The sequence below is a fragment of the Cervus canadensis genome, chromosome 23 (genome assembly GCF_019320065.1).
Source record: "Cervus canadensis isolate Bull #8, Minnesota chromosome 23, ASM1932006v1, whole genome shotgun sequence".
Classification (NCBI taxonomy): Eukaryota; Metazoa; Chordata; class Mammalia; order Artiodactyla; family Cervidae; genus Cervus; species Cervus canadensis.
Window position 1 is genome coordinate 15520749 of NC_057408.1, and position 15781 is coordinate 15536529.

A 15781-nucleotide genomic window follows, 5' to 3' on the forward strand; every position below is an offset into this window, starting at 1 on the left:
GGGTGAATCTGCACCTGGATATCCCATGGGTTTCTCACCTCTCATCTCCACGTCTGAGCCCCGGTGGGTGCGCTCCTTTGTCCTTCAAGGGAGCTGGACTGGAGAGCAGCCTCTGGACTTTCAGTCAACGCTGAAAGTCACTGTGAGTCAGGGGCCAGCGGCCAGTTTACCATAGCACTTGTCTGCAAAGTCGTTTTTGTTCAGTCACATCCGACTCTTTGCAACTCACGGACAGCAGCACATCTATAGAGAGCCGTCTGTAAAGACAACCTCAGCCACGTGATCACTGACCAGAAGCAGCACTATCTTATGCAGTTCCATACTCACGCTAAAGTGAAAGTGAAGTCGCTCAGTCGTGTCCGACTCTTGGCGACCCCATGGACTGTAGCCTACCAGGCTCCTCCATCCATGGGATTTTCCAGGCAAGAATACTGGAGTGGGTTGCCATTTCCTTCTCCAGGGGATCTTCGCAAGCCAGGGATCGAACCCAGGTCTCCTGCATTGTAGGCAGATGCTTTTACCATCTGAGCCACCAGGGAAGTCTCCTTATGCTAAAGGGACATGTCAAACCCTAGACATTCTAACCGATGAATTCCTTTATCGCAGCAAAGATACTTGAGGGAGCAGCACTCCGCACAGCAAAATCTCAACCCGCCAGCAGCTGCTTAGCCCGCAGCCCCTCACAAGGCCCGTTCCCCAGCGCCCAGTGGTCTTTAAGGAGGGTGGAGCCAGGGAGACTTAAAAACTCACCATCCTCACAGTCAGCGAAGTTGCTGACGCAAGTCTAAATGTCCCAGAACTCTCCTGTGTTGCTCTATCAGCCCTGTGACCAGGAAATGCCTCCTAACCAAATTCGTTCTTCTAAATATCAATGCAGTTGGAGGTGACCCACGGCTACCCCACATGCCCCCCACCCCTTGAGGTCTTCTCTGTTGCAGCCTTCGCTGCCGGAGACCCCTCGCTGCCAGAGCCCCACCCTGGGTGACGCCAGGCCCACTCTTGCTCTTTTTCGACCCTCAGCTGCTCCAAACAAGCTCAGGAAGGCTTAGACAAGAGGCAGATGGCGAGGGAGAGGGAGTCTGTGAGCTACACCTCTCTGTTACATAACACTCAGCACAGAAACCTTCCGGAACCGGCCTTGGGAACACCTCCTGGCCCATCACGTCAGAATAAATCACGACTCAGAGCGGGCAAAAAGAGAAAACAATTGTTACTTTGGCATTTGATGACCAAGGTGCAATCCTACTAGCAAACAGAACATCAAGATATTACTAAAAGTAGGTTAGAGTAGGATCAGATTCTTTAAGAGACATCCCCTTTGTTCATTCAGTCCACACTCATGTAACTCTCAGCGCACTCCCCGAGACCCTGCAGGAACACACGAGGCTGGGCCACGTGTGTAAGGTCGTTGGTGCTGCTCACCTAGACCGTTTCCCCCTGTTCAGTGCAAGGAACAGCAGGTTACAGTTAAACGGGGTCACGGGACGAGTCCGCTGAAGCAGAGTCAAGTCACTTCCAGGTCAGACCATGTCCTGGTCGGAGCGAGATCTCCAGGGTTCCCAGCCCCGTCGCAGGGACCTTTCATCTAGACCCCCGTCAGGATTGCGCCCCGTGATGCTGGGTCGAGTGAGTACCAAGAGCAGGCCCAGCTGCTGAGCGTGCTGGACATGCAGCGTGGGACGGAAAGAAGCCGTGTTCAGCCACTGAGATCCGGAAGTCACCTGTCACGGCCGGACGACCCAACCAATCTTGCTGGTACCTCGCTGCTTAAAAAAGACCGAAACCTTCCACCGTCCCCCTGCCACCCATTTTCTAAGACAGAAAAGCGGAATTTACTTCAAAATTCAAGTGCAGCAGGGCCCAAATTAACACCTTGAAATGAAGAGGGTGCCAACAGTGCAGACTGGCAGCTCACAGTCTCTGAGAGAGCAAGGGATGAAAACAGAAAGGCCATCAACAAGGGGGAGATTCAACCATCCGCACGGAATTCAGCTGAGGCGCTGGAACACTATAAAGAAAAGGTCCCCTTCCAACCACAGGCCCAGTCTCGTGTGAAGCAGTGAGCACCCTCATGAAGAAACACTCAGACAGAGGCTGAGTGACCACACGCGCAGCCTCCTCAGAGGCCCAGGACCCCGCTCTGTTCCCCCCTCTCTAACATCCCCTGAGCTGAGAGTCAGGTCTGCAGCTCTTCGTCACCCCGAAAGCTCCCTGGAGGTGGTTCGCTTTTGCGTCTCCACACCCCACCCCAGGCCGGCCCTTGACAGCTGTCACCAAGCCCAGGACCCATCAGGTACTCGATAAACATCTCCCAAATGAAATAAGTAACACTGTAGGAATAACTCAGCTCTGCAGGCCAAAGTCAGTCTCATAACCTCTAGGGTTCCTCCAACCAAAAAACTAAGATGCACCACTGCCCACATCTGGGAGCGGGGAGCTTGCACTTAAAAGGACAAGTTAAACATCAAGGTGATGCTTGATTAGGAATTATTACCAGACTCAGCTGAAAACCACCATGAACGCCAACCCTGAGCCATGGCGCTCTTTGTTCTTGGACTTGCGTTTACATGTGCAGGCAGCTGTTTTTCCCATGTGGAATTTTATGTTGTGAGGTATTTATTTTTTCTATTAAAAAAAAAAAGCCACACCCTTTGTTTCTATTGCATTATTACACTCTATATTATCCCATCACGTGGCTTTTCCTCTTGAGCACACAGCCTGCATTATTGCTGACATCAAAATCACTTGTCAAAATACCTCTGCCCTAGCCCCACTACACCTCTGATCTTTCCAAAGCGTAGGTCTCTGTTTCAGCTGGGACAGGCTGGAAACTCATCTACTTTTCCCAGAGACACATGAATGCTGTGAGTAGAAGAAAAAAATGCCAGCATCACTGACATCTTCTGAAGTCACCTTTCCAAACAAACCTACCCTAGAGGGCAATGACAGATCTTTGAGGTTTTTAAATTCTATTTTGGGGGGGTTTGGGTGAGGGAAAGGTGAAGGTAGAATGTGCCCCAGATGCCGTGCGGGGACTGCAGTGTAAGAGACAGCACACAGGCCTCCGGTCCGCGCCATCCCTTCTGCCTACAGAGGAAACCTTGATCCACTCCTATCCATTCTTCTTCCCTGCTTCTCACGGAGGACGCCCGCACTGTGCCCTCCAGGACACAATACCCACACCAAGGTGTCCTGAGCCGTCTGACGGTGAGGCTTTCACAGAGCCTTATCAAGATAACCCCAGGTCTGGTTATGCTGCCATCAAAACAGAACTATCCTTGGGAAGAAAAGAACAGGCCACGGTTTTTGGAAAAGAACCAACAACCTAAAGATAAAACGCAGACTGAGGGCCTAATGGTTCACGGCTACATAAACGGAAACTTCGCTGAAGCTCCATTTCCCCTTCTCTTTCTGCTCTCCCAACAGCCCTCCCACCCACCTCCCAGGAACTTAACTGCTGGCATATCCCTCCTGCTGTTGCAAATATTTTTACAATGAAGAGATGGGGGAAGAGATAGCATTTCATAAGAAGGTTACTACCTGTGACCAATGCCCTAACTGAGCACTGGTCAGATTTATAATCAGCCTTACAATGATACCTTTTCAACACATGATATTCCATTTACAGACTGAGGCCAAAATGTATTTCTACCGGTAGGAAAGCAGACATATTCAAACCCCACATTCCCATACAACTGCCGATTACATCAAAATTGCCCTAAAGGGAACCCGGTGGAATTTATACAACTCAAAAGGCAGCCTGCCCTCAATGACTTCTTCAAAAGGAAGGTTTAAAGTCATTTGCAATTTCTTTCTCTGGACCAGGAGTTTCGGCGGTGCCCTCTCCTCCACACAGACAGGAATGGATGGTGTGACGCGGAAACCACCCAAGCCTCCCCCTTGCAGACCCCGCTGACCCAAACGACCCGGGGACACCCAGGCGCCTACCCGGATTATCGGGGTTTACCTGCATCCGTCCCCGAGCCCCTCTCACCCCCTTCTGCGTGATGACATCAAGTGGAAATGGCACGCGTTTGGGAGGCAAGAGGCTGACAAGCAGGAAGCACAAGTGAGCCCAAGCTTCGTTCAGCCTGCAGTGAAATACACGCAGTAAGGGTTAGACACGCGCAGCAAAGAAACGCAAGCGTCCTCCCGGGCAGGGCGGCGGAGCGGGGCCCCGGGCCGGGGCAGGAGGCGGGGGTGTGGCGGGCCGGGCCGCCGAGGGGGCGTAGCGCGTCGTAATTGTCTTTACAGGGTCAGTGACCACCGCCCCCCGGTCCTCTGCAGTCTCCCCCGCCCCTAAGTTATCCTCCGGGGACAGAGCGTCAACTAGCAACGATAACCCCTCAGAAAGAAAAATAAGAGAAGGCGTAGAACAGCATCGTGGAGCACGGGCAAAATACCCTAGGTTAACCCGGTGACGCGGGGACGCGGGGCACGCCGCCCCCCGCCCAGGCCGACACCAGCGCCGCGGCGCGAGCATCCTTCCCCGCGCCGGGTCCACCGCCTCCCCAGGTCACTGTCCCACTGCTCGCTCTGGTTCTCTCCTCTCTCCACCCCGGGCGGCGCTCCCCGCCCCACGCCCACCCTCGGCGGGAGGGGCGCCGGCCGCCTCCCGAGCAGCGCCCGGCGGGTCCGGCCGCCTTTGTCATGCAGCCGCCCTTCCCGGAGCGAGTGCTCCGGGCGCGGGGTCAGCACAAAAGACCCCTAACATCTGGCCTTCCCCCGCCGCCTCTCTTCCCGGGTGGGGCCGAATCCGCAGGGACAACTTCAGGGGGCTGGCAAGGCGCTCGACAAAGACGCCCCAGGGGCGCATCCCCGGGGGGCGCGGGGTCAAAGCGCAGCCGGGGCGCGCGCACAGGCACGTGCACTCCAGGGCCGCGCGGCGCGGGCCCGAGATCAGCTCCCGGGACCAGGGCTCCAGAGGGCATCCGAGGACTCAGCGGAGCCGCCGGGCGCGCCGCTCCCCGCCCCGGCTGCTGGCCCGACTCCGCCCGCGCTCGGAGAAGCGCACTCCGGGGGCCACCTCCCCCGCGCCCCGCGGCTCTGCCCCCCACTCCAGGGTCCAGAAGGCGTCCCCACCGCGTCCCCGGAGGCGCCTCCCCGCTCCCGCTGGCCCAGCTCCGGGGGCGGCCGCTGAGAGGGCGCAGACATCCCCTGGCGCTCCCCTCGCCGCCCGCGACCCCGGAGGGACAGAGCGGAGGAACAAACCGAAACTCACCGACCTTTCCCCCGGCGGGCTCGGGAGCTCCCTCAGAGGCGGCGGCGGCGGCAGCATCGCCGGGGTCCCCGCGCGCCCGCCCCCCGCTCGGCCGGACGCGCGCCTCGAGTGCGGGGCGGGCTCGGGGGGCGCGGCGGCGGTGCCCGCAGCCCCCGCTCCCGGCACGGCCCCTCGGGAGGCGCCCCACCTGCCGGGCCGTCCTCCGCGCTCCGAGCCGGACACCGCCGCCAGCGCTCGGCTCCGAGCCGGAGCGTGTGGCGTCCCCGCCCGGGCTCCAACACCCGGAGGCCGGCTCGCTCCCCGCGGCGCCGCCCCTCCCCGGCGGCCCCACCCCCGCGGGTCCGCACCGTCCGTCTGTCCGGAATCGCCGACCACCCCCGGGCTGAAGAGCTGCCCGCCCTCCCGCGCCGCACCCCAGGGGCCCAACCTCGGCGGGGACGCGTCGTGGTCCCTTCTCTGCGCGCGCGGGACCCGGGCTGGCCCGAGTCAGGTGTGAAGGAGGCCGGGCTCCGCCGGCGGGGGCGGGCCGGGGCGGGGCGGGGCGAAGCGGCGGGGGCCGGTCCGCGGCGCGGGCCCGGACCGCGCGGGGCGGGAGACCGTCACGTTTCCAGAAGCTGCGCGTCGGGATCCGCGTCGGTTCTGGTCCTCTCCGGCCGCCCCTGCGGGTTTCTGTGGCCCAGGCAGGGCGGGCTCTTGCTTTGGTGGAGGAGAGGGTGCGGCCACAGAAGCCGGAATGACACCAGCCACCTGGCTCCCCAGGATTCGGGGCGGGGGTAGCGGGAGGGGCACTTCCTAGGGCCGTAGGAACCAGCGGGACCTGGGGCCTGGGGGTCCGCCCTATTTCTCCACCTCGAAACCTAACTCCTACCTTAGGGACAAGCTTCGCATGTCTAGTTCCTCTAAGAAAATCGAGGAGTGCCTCTGATGTTGATTTCAGAATAGGAGAACGGAGGAGGAAGGTCGCTGGGAGAGACGTCTACACAGCCTGGAAATCCCGAAGTCTATTCCGTGACTCTGGTAAAGTGAAGCCTGCCAGCTTTCCTAGATCTCCCTCACCAGGCTTCAGCGGGGTGCTCCCTAGTCCTCCAGCGAAGCCGGCTTGCTGGATTTGCCGGCTGCTGGAATGGAGCTGTCTCTGTGTCCTACTGTCTTGCCCAGCGGGCAAGGACCTCTCCCACATCTCATTGAAGTGCTTCTGCCAAGATGGTGAAATGGACAGCCTGCGAAGCACCCTATGTGACCTACTAAAATTTACAATGCGCTTAACAGACCCTGCTTGTCTTGTCACTCAAATAAAATCTGTTAATAGTGTTTCCAAATGTACGGTCACTCAGCACGTGCAGAAATCGGTCACCGAGAAGCATAAAGCTCCACCGGTGTCAGGCCACTCTAGGATCCCAATTAAAACGTTCCCCCGGCTGACCCACGTCCTTTTGTTCCCTGAAGTTATATTCTCTGTTGTACACCTGGCAGGAGTGAAAGCGTTGTGTCTGTTCTAAGAGCAGACGTATATTCTCAAAGTAGAAAGCTTCAGGAGTCTTTATTTCCAGGCTCAACTTTAGGAGCCTGAAAACACATTTTTTGTCCTTGTTTTTGTCTCTTTAATGAGACGCTAATGAGCATATTGAAAGCTCTGCTAACCAGCAGCTTCCAATAGGATGGTGAGTGACAACACAGCAAGATTTTACTAGAAAAATTCAGCCCAGAAATATCGTTATACAAAAGCAACATTAAAGGCTATGTTGAAGAAGCTACTTTCAGGGGTGGGTAATTCTTCCAAAATGTTTGAAATCTTTCTTTTCAGCTGCTTTCCAAACAATCCTTTGGGAGGAGTCAAGCCTTCAGCCCATTGTACAGTAAACTCCCCCACCCTTCCTCATGCATTCCCAGCGGCTGGTCTTTGGATTTCACGCCGCATCCTGGGTGTTCTGCCTCCTGTCCAACCTCGCAGAGCCGTCATGCAGGGAGGGTTAATTAACCATGGGCAGACTGGGATAGGCCGGTCTTAAGATTAGTTGGGGGCCAGCGCCAGGGCAGGGGAGACACAGGCAACTACATGTCAGAGAGGATTCTTCAGTGAGACGCTTGCAGGAGCAAACCAGCTCGGAGCAGGCAGGGTTCAGAGCCAGAAGCCGGCAGGCAGCGTGGTCGAAGCTTCAGGAAGGCATCACACCCCAGACTGAGGCATTGCCCATGTGTGGGAGTGAGATGTGATCAGGGTCTTCAAGATGCCAGGCCTTGAAGATCCGCGGTTATCAGGATGAGGCCCTGGCTCTGGGGAGTCAGGTAAGGACCAGACATTCCCGGGTTCACTAACAGATATTCCTGGTGGATGGCCTTTGTACCCAGAGCCCAGCCCTCACGTCAAGACACAGAAGGAAACAGACCCAAACCCCTACCCTCACAGAACTTACATTCTGATGGAGGAAGCCGAGAACACACAAGATAATAAACGAGTACAAGAAATAATGTGCTGGGGAGTGAAAAGCAGGAGGGAATCAAGCGAGAAGAGGGGCATGGAGATTTTCTTTGGGTGAAAGCTGAAATTTTAGTTTGGCAGCCACAAGGGGCCCCCAAGAAGATGCTTTTGAGGAGGGATCTGAGCAAAGATTTCCTGTTATCAGACGGGGTGCAGGAAGGGGGCTGTAACCTGCCCGCCACCCCACTCCCCTGGGTGGAGGTTGAAATACTGGGACTGGGTTACAAGGTCAAACGAATAACACTGATGCTTAGTCACCTGAGGCTGAATTACCACTGCTAAAATCCAGGCAGGGATGAGTTGTTCATCTTTGTACCCACAGCATCAAGTACAGATATCCAATAAATGTTTATTGAGCTGAACCCTTAAATCTCCGAGAACATGAGGTGGGGCTGAGATAAATGTGGCCGCGTGATTCCCAGGACAGCCTTTCTATCAGGAAGATACTTCCACAAACAATGCGATAATCTTTTTTCATCCCTTTTCATGACTGTCTTCCTGATCTTCGAGGGCAGAGATTATATTTCAGCTTGTTCCCTGAGCGCCTGACGTTCTAGGAGGGAGGCAGAGATGAAACTAGCACAGGGAAATGAGCAGACCCTCCCGGGTGCTGACTGCCCCTAAAGATCCCAATCCAGACCAACAGTGAGGGTGAGGTTTTTGTTTAACATGGCTGAGTTTTACATATTAAAATCGCATCTTGAAACTGAACTATGGTGATAGCTGTACACTTAAAACAAGCGGATTTTATGGTGCATAAATTATACCTAACGTTGTTTCAAAACAGTGAGGTAGGAGCCACATTCAGACAGCTTTCATGTGCTGTAAATAACCAGAAGAGGCATGTCGAACCAAACACATCATCATCCTTCCTAATCACTGATTAAACCAAATTGACTTGGATGAAATACCAGGGAAAGGTATATATTGGTCTCTGCCCCTAGTTCCTGGCACAGAGCTCCCAAGTGATACGAACGCCGGGAACATCTTGTGGTCTAACATTTGGTCTTTCGGTGCTGGTTTCTGATATCACGGTGACAGAAGTGTCTTTTGTTCTAATAAGATGGCCTGGGTGGGCTCCTGGATTAGGGCTGGTTATCACAAAGACCAAGACACGATCAGAAGCCTGGAATTTTCAGTCCTACTCCTTGTACCCCAAAGAACTTTGGGAGAGAGGCTGGTAATGCCGTTATGGATGGATCATGCCTGTGTGATGAATCCTCCGCACAATCCCCAAAGCCCAGGGTTCAGAGAGCTTGCGAGCTGGTGAGCACGTGGAGAGGGGCGGGCCTGGAGGGGGCGTGGACGCTCCGCCCCTTCCCTCCTGCCGTGTCCTCTGCGCGTCTTCCATTCGAATGTCTGTTTCCTTTTCTCTATTCTTTTATAATAAACTGGTAAACAGTAAACGGTGTCCCTGAGTTCTGTGAGTTGCTCTAGCAAATGAATCAAACCCAAGGAGGGAATCTCTGACTTGTAGCCGCAGGGTGGGAAGCACAGGCAACAATCTGGGCCTGCGATTGGCTTCTGAAGTTGGGAGGGGGTGCAGTCCCCTAGGACTGAATCCCGTCACTTCAGGGATCTGACATTATCTTCAGGTAGATATGTCAGAACTGAGCTAAACTATAGGATGCTCAGCTGATGTCACAGAGAATTACTTGTCTTGGAGAAAAAAAGGCCACACGTTTGGCAACCAGAAGTGTCAGAGTGAGGCGTTCTACTGAGAGGGAAGGAGAAACACCCAGGAGAAAGTGAGTGTTTCCTTCTGAATTTGCAAATTTACTTTTCCCTTGTGTGATTCTCGCCACCTTAAAGTATACAGTCTTTTTAAACGTGCAGAAAACAGTCTTCAAGTACATATAGTCTAAGACAGTTGATCGTTAAAGATTGTTAGACAGTGCACATTTCAGGACTGATTTTTATTTAGGGGGTCTACGTAAACCAATCTCAACAGACTAACTACACCAGTAAGGTGTTGTCTGAGAGAGCTGCTATATTTGAAACACTGTCTGATCTTTACTTATGTAGAACTAGGTATTATCTGTGGACTAGGAGGCCTCATCTGGAACGAAATGACTGCGAAGTATCCTGGAAACTCCAAAAGATTTCATAGGAACCATATCCAGACTCTGCTTTTCTAAAAGTGGAAATGGGTTGAACAAAGCCATCTTTTTGCTTAACCTCATCTTTAATATGTACAATACACATTACAAAACTGCTGGCTAGAATTACATGGCCGTTAGCAGGGGTGATAGTCAACAGCTACAGGCAGCCGCCAATGTATCTGGATAATGGCCATTTCAGTGTCCTGGCTGAGTGCCAGCTGACAATAACAACATGGGCCTCTGGACCCCCTCCTCACCCGCAGTATCTGCTGCTTTCTCCTCATATTTACAGGTTGTATGTTAGTTGCTCAGTCGTGTCCGACCCTTTGCTACCCCCATGGACTGTAGCCCGCCAGACTCCTCTGTCCATGGGATTCTCCAGGCAAGAATCCTGGGGAGGGTTTCCATTCCCTTCTCCAGGGGATCTTCCCAACCTGGGGATCGAACCCGGGTCTCCTGCATTGCAGGCAGATACGGGGACGTCCTGTTTACGGGCTGGGGTTGAGTAGGATCGTCACTCCCTCCAGGGAGTCACTGATGTGTCTGCTGCAGGCACGGCAGAGGGAAGTCATTATAAACCGGACCCCGGTCCTCGTGCCATCGACGTGGGACACTCCTCACTGCCCGGCGGGCTGGGGCGGCCAGCAAAGGCTCGGGAGTGCAGCCCCTCCCCCCGACCCCCAGCACCGGCCCTGCGCGCGCTCCCTCCACGCGCGCTCTCCTCTCGCCATCCCGGCCGGTCCCATCTCCTTCCCCGTCTCTTCTTCTCTCAGGCTGCAAAGTTCCCGGCACCCATCTGGCTCCTCCTCACATGTGGCAGCTAAGCCTGCTGCTGCAGCTGCAGTTGCTGCAAAAGTGAGACGGAAGGAAGAAGGGAGCAGAGAAGGCCCACCACCCTTTCCCAAGGCCCAGGCCTGGATCCAGGGCCTTGCCCTGTGGGCCCAGAGCGAGCCCAGACCCCCAGGACTCGCTCCTCTGTCCTTGCCTGCGCCCCCCCGGGGCTGGTCTGGTGCCCCTGCCCCCGCCACAGGCCCAGACCCGGCCCCCCAGCCTCTTCTTCCCGCAGGCTCTGGTCTCGCCCCCTCCTGCCCCAACCATTCAAACTCAAAGGAACCAAACGTGTTTCTCTGCTCCTGGAGCCGGAGGACCAAGTCAGAGCTCCCTCTAGTGGTCAGGAGGAGCGATGGCGTCTCTCAAGGTCAGACCTTTAGAGGTCAGTGCAGGATGATGCCAAACAGGACGTTCTTCACCTGCTTCCTGCCTCTTCTTGCTTCGATGTATTTCCTCTGCTGTTCCCTCCCTCTCTTCCCAGGGGGTGCAGTGTGCTGGGAGGGTTGCTGGAGGAAAGCATGCCTTTGTTGTTCAGCCGCCAAGTCGTGTCCGACTCTTCCCAACAGTATGGACTAGCCCTCCAGGCTCCTCTGTCCATGGGATTCTCCAGGCAAGAATTCTGGAGTGGGTCGCCATGTCCTCCACCAAGGGGGTCTATCCGACCCAGGGGGTCAAATCCACCTCTCTTATGTCTCCTGCATTGGCAGGCAGGTTCTTTACCACTAGCGCCACCTGGGAAGCTTGTCAGCAACCCCACCTTTTTGAAACTTTACAGAAGAAGAAATGGAGACTGTTACTGTCTTGATCCTTATCACATACCCCTGCCTGACTATGTAACTTCTTTCTACTCACTAGGGAGGGGGCAAAGTTCTTGAGGTGCTAGCTAACTGTGTTTCCACTTTGCCTGGCAAAGTAATAAAGCCACTCTTTCTCTGTATTTCTGCTTGGTATTGGTGCACAGAGAGTCACGGTTTTGGCAACATTCTGACCCCCCTTATATGCAGAGTACATCATGCGAAATGCCAGGCTGGATGAAGCACAAGCTGGAATCAAGATTGCTGGGAGAAATAGTAATAACCCCAGATATGCAGATGACACCACCCTTATGGCAGAAAGTGAAGAACAAAAGAGCCTCTTGATGAAAGTGAAAGAGGAGAGTGGAAAAGTTGGTGTTAGAAAACGCCGCGGGAGGAAAAAAGCCGCCTCTAAGGACCGGTGGTAAAGGCCTTTATTGAGCGGTCGCTCTCGGGCAGAACTCCCGGGGGCGGGTGAGTGAGGAGACAAAGGGAGTCTGCGAGGTATGAGGGGTGGGGAGGGGTTTTATAGTCAGGACCGGCGTCCAAGCCAGGTCTTTTCATATAAGGAAGAAAACGCGGGCTACAGCGGCGGTCAGTGTCCGAGGGCTCCGTGTTGGTACATGATTGGACCAGGCTGCAGGGGTCGGTCTCCAGAAGTTTAGCCAGCCTCCGGAATTTGCCTTGCGGCACTTTTTCGGGGCATGTCTCAACATACCCGACCTTTCAGTTGGCTTAAAGGTTGACATTCAGAAAACTAAGATCATGGCATCTGGTCCCATCCCTTCATGGCAAATAGATGGGGAAACAGGGGAAACAGGGACTGACTTGATTTTGGGGGGCTCCAAAATCACTGCAGATGGTGACTGCAGCCATGAAATTAAAAGACACTTGCTCCTTGGAAGAAAAGTTATGACCAGCCTAGACAGCATATTAAAAAGCAGAGACATTACTTGGCCAACAAAGGTCCGTCTAATCAAGGCTATGGTTTTTCGAGTGGTCATGTATGGATGTGAGAGTTGGACTATAAAGAAAGCTGAGCGCCAAAGAATTGATGCTTTTGAACTGTGGTGTTGAAGACTCTTGAGAGTCCCTTGGACTGCAAGGAGATCCAACCAGTCCATCCTAAAGAAGATCAGTCCTGGTTCATTGGAAGGACTGATGCTGAAGTTGAAACTCCAATACTTTGGCCACCTGATGGAAAGAACCAGAACCGACTCATTTGAAAAGACCCTGATGCTGGGAAAGATTGAAGGCAGGAGGAGAAGGGGACAACAAAGGATGAGATGGTTGGATGGCATCACTGACTCGACAGACATGAGTTTGAGCTCCGGGAGTTGGCGATGGACAGGGAGGCCTGGCGTGCTACAGTCCATGGGGTCGCAAAGAGTCAGACACGACTGAGCGACTGAACTGAACTGAATTGAAGGGTATTTACATTGCTGCTTCTCATCCTGACCCCTGTCCCTTTAAAGGTCATTCAGATTTCTCCAACTAGACTCATTTTTACTTTCTGTGCTTGAAATCCTTGAAGCCCTCCAGGTACAAATCTTTTCCACATTCCCCTGTTTCCTGTTTATAGAAAATAGGCTGGCTTCATTCAGCCTCCTACACCTTCCAGAGTTCCAAAAGGCTGATTCAGGAAGTGAGGGAATGCGGAAACAAAGGAGGAACAATTAGGAAACAGTAGGCAGCCGAGGGGCAGGTCCCGGACCCTCCAGAAGGCGCGTACACAACAGCCTTGAGCCTCCCGTAGGCACTCAGGCCCCCGCCCAGTGGAGGCTGGTGACCTCAGGCCAAGCAACGAGTGCCTGAATGCCCGCCGGTAACCTCACCACCAACCAGTCCGAAGAAAGTCAGACCCCTCACCCCAGGTTTTGCCTGTAAGAGTTTCTCCCCCAGCCCCTCAGGGCGCTGGGGTTTTGAGCGTGAGCCATCCGTCCTCTCTGCTTGACCCCGCAGTAAACCTTTTCTGCTCCAAGCTCCAAGGGTTTGGTTTGTCTGGCCTCTGAGTCAGGCACGTGAACTTGGATTTGAGAGCATGCACTCTGACTCATGAACTCATAGTTCATGAGATTTTCGTGGCAAGTATAACTGGGGTGGTTTCCATTCCCTCCTCCAGTGGAGGGACAGGGAGGCCTGGCACGCTGCAGTCCCTGGGATGGCCCAGAGTCGCATACGACTCTGCGGCTCAACAGCAGCAACTCTTAAGACCCAGGCTTCCCAGGTGGCGCTAGAGGTCAAGAACTTGCCTGCCAGTGCAGGAGATGTAAGAAAGGCAGGTTCGATCCCTGGGTTGGGAAGATCCCCTGGGGGAGGGCACGCAACCCACTCCAGGACAGAGGAGCCTGGCGGGCCACAGTCCATGGGGTCGCCGACACAACTGAAGCTATTTAACAGGCACAACATCAATAGGTCCCTCAGCCCGGGAACGGCTGTTTGTTCCCCTCGTCCACCCCGTCATACATTCATCCCTCAGCATCGTGAGCAACAGAGAGCCCAAGCCGTGCACACAGTCAGCGCTTAATAAATGTTCAAAAATGACCCAACAGGAGTTTCTTTTTTTCCTTGCAGAGTCTCATGCTCCCTACATCCCCTGTCAGGGGATTTTCTCTATGTAGTTTCTTTACAAATCTGTTACAACCCAGTTATTCCAGTTCAGTCAGAGTGGGATTTAGGGTTATTTCCAAATCAATTAAAAAAAAAAAAAAGACGCGTTTGCCTGCACGGAGTCTTAGTTGCAGGACTTGGATCTTCACCGCAACGTTCAGGACCTTCAGCTGCAGCAGCAGGGCCTTTAGCTGTGGCCCGTGACCTCTCAGTGGCGGCACATGGGATCGAGTTCCCTGACCAGGTCCTCTGCGGCCTCCTGTGAGTGGGAGAGTCGCTCAGGCGTGTCTGACTCTCTGCGACCCCATGGACTGTAGCCCACCAGGCCCCTCTGTCCATGGGATTCTCCAGGCCAGAATACTGGAGTGGGTAGCCTATCCCTTCTCCAGGGGATCTTCCCAACCCAGGAATCGAACCAGGGTCTCCCGCATTACAGGCAGATTGGTTACCAGCTGAGCCCCGAGGGACACCCTCTGGTCTCCTCTTGGGGTATCTGTGCTTCTTCCTAGCCGCTGACCCTGAACACCATGCTCCTCACAACCTGTCCCTCCTCCTTGCCCACAGTGGCTGCCAGAAAGTCTTAAAACCTTATTCGTGAGCAACTTCTAGCAGGCAAATGTTTATCTTGGTTTTAATGTAATAAACTAAGTCCAGCTCCATTTTAACTTCCTAACTTTATTTTTCCTTTGCTTCATTAAAAAGACACTTATCTTCCTCCATCTGAGTCATCTTTTATGCTGCCTTAAATTCTTTTTCAACAACAGAACAAAAATAACATAAATGAATAATCAAACATTGTCACTTGCTATCAGTACCTCCTATGCAATTTGTAGGGCTCAAGACTAAACAAAAACATGGGCCCCTGCCCCAGAATCATTAAGAATTTTGAGATGGTGACAGGAGAGCATTATGCCAAGCTTTGTATTCTGCAGAGTGTGGGGCACAGGTCACGTGTCCCTAAAGCCAGCCGGGAAATAGACACCTTTTATTTTGCCATTTAGTAATGACATTTATGTTCGCTTATCTCTTCAAGTTTGTTCAAGAACCATTTAAGGCCCAATTTGCATTGTGTACACAGGTGCATCAGAGGAGGCAGAAGCAGAGAGTTGAGAAAATTAAAGGTGTCCTTGGAGATTACATTTAACTAAAACTAATTATCCTATGAAATTATCCTCAGCCAGCTGCTTGGTTCACCCACCTCTGATTCATCTCCGCATTTCCCCGCAGGTTGATGCCACCGTGCTATGGAGCTCAAACACTTGCTAGCTGGTAGTTGGGTACATGTAGGCTGTATGTAGGAGATGGAAGAGCAGGCTAGGAAAGCACTTTGGGGTTTGATCTGAGGATGTCTGGAGTCGTAGATTCAGTTTGGTAGGCAGTCAGTTAAGGAGGATGGCGAGAGAGGAAGATAGATTTAAGAGTCAAAGATATTTGAGATGCTGGAAACGTTTCATTTGGGTGGAAAAAATCAGGAAGCAATTGGAGATGTGAGACTGATTCACTGAGGCTTGGACTGGTTAGATTTTAAAACAACCGAGGTAGAAACTGGTGTGAATGAGGTCACCATGAAACTCCATAAGGAAAGAGAAGAGGCTCAAGGACCACACCGTGCAAAATGACTGTCCTTCAGGGCTTGGGTGAGAAAGAGGAAGCGCACAGGTGCTTTCTTTGTGGCCAGCACCCCTCCTGACTCATCTCCCACCAGGTTCTGACTCTGCTCAAAGACGCAGGCCACTGACCCCAT

The 15781-nt window shown here is 53.7% G+C and overlaps 1 protein-coding gene across 6 annotated transcripts in view; it reads right to left on the minus strand.

Moving 5' to 3' along the window:
• The window catches only part of RNF152 (ring finger protein 152), an 86492-nt gene extending 80618 nt beyond the window's left edge, over positions 1-5874 (minus strand). The window contains exons 1-2 of one of the 6 annotated variants that reach the window (XM_043443857.1): positions 5222-5534; positions 3968-4091 (exon numbers count right to left, since the gene is read on the minus strand). The gene's annotated coding sequence lies outside the window, so the exon portion shown is untranslated. Of the gene's footprint in view, positions 1-38; positions 409-3967; positions 4092-4403; positions 5146-5221; positions 5535-5648 lie in introns of those variants that run through there. The other 5 variants (XM_043443858.1, XM_043443856.1, XM_043443855.1 and 2 more) reach the window with 5 other exon arrangements.
• Between the last annotated feature and the right edge of the window lie 9907 nt (positions 5875-15781).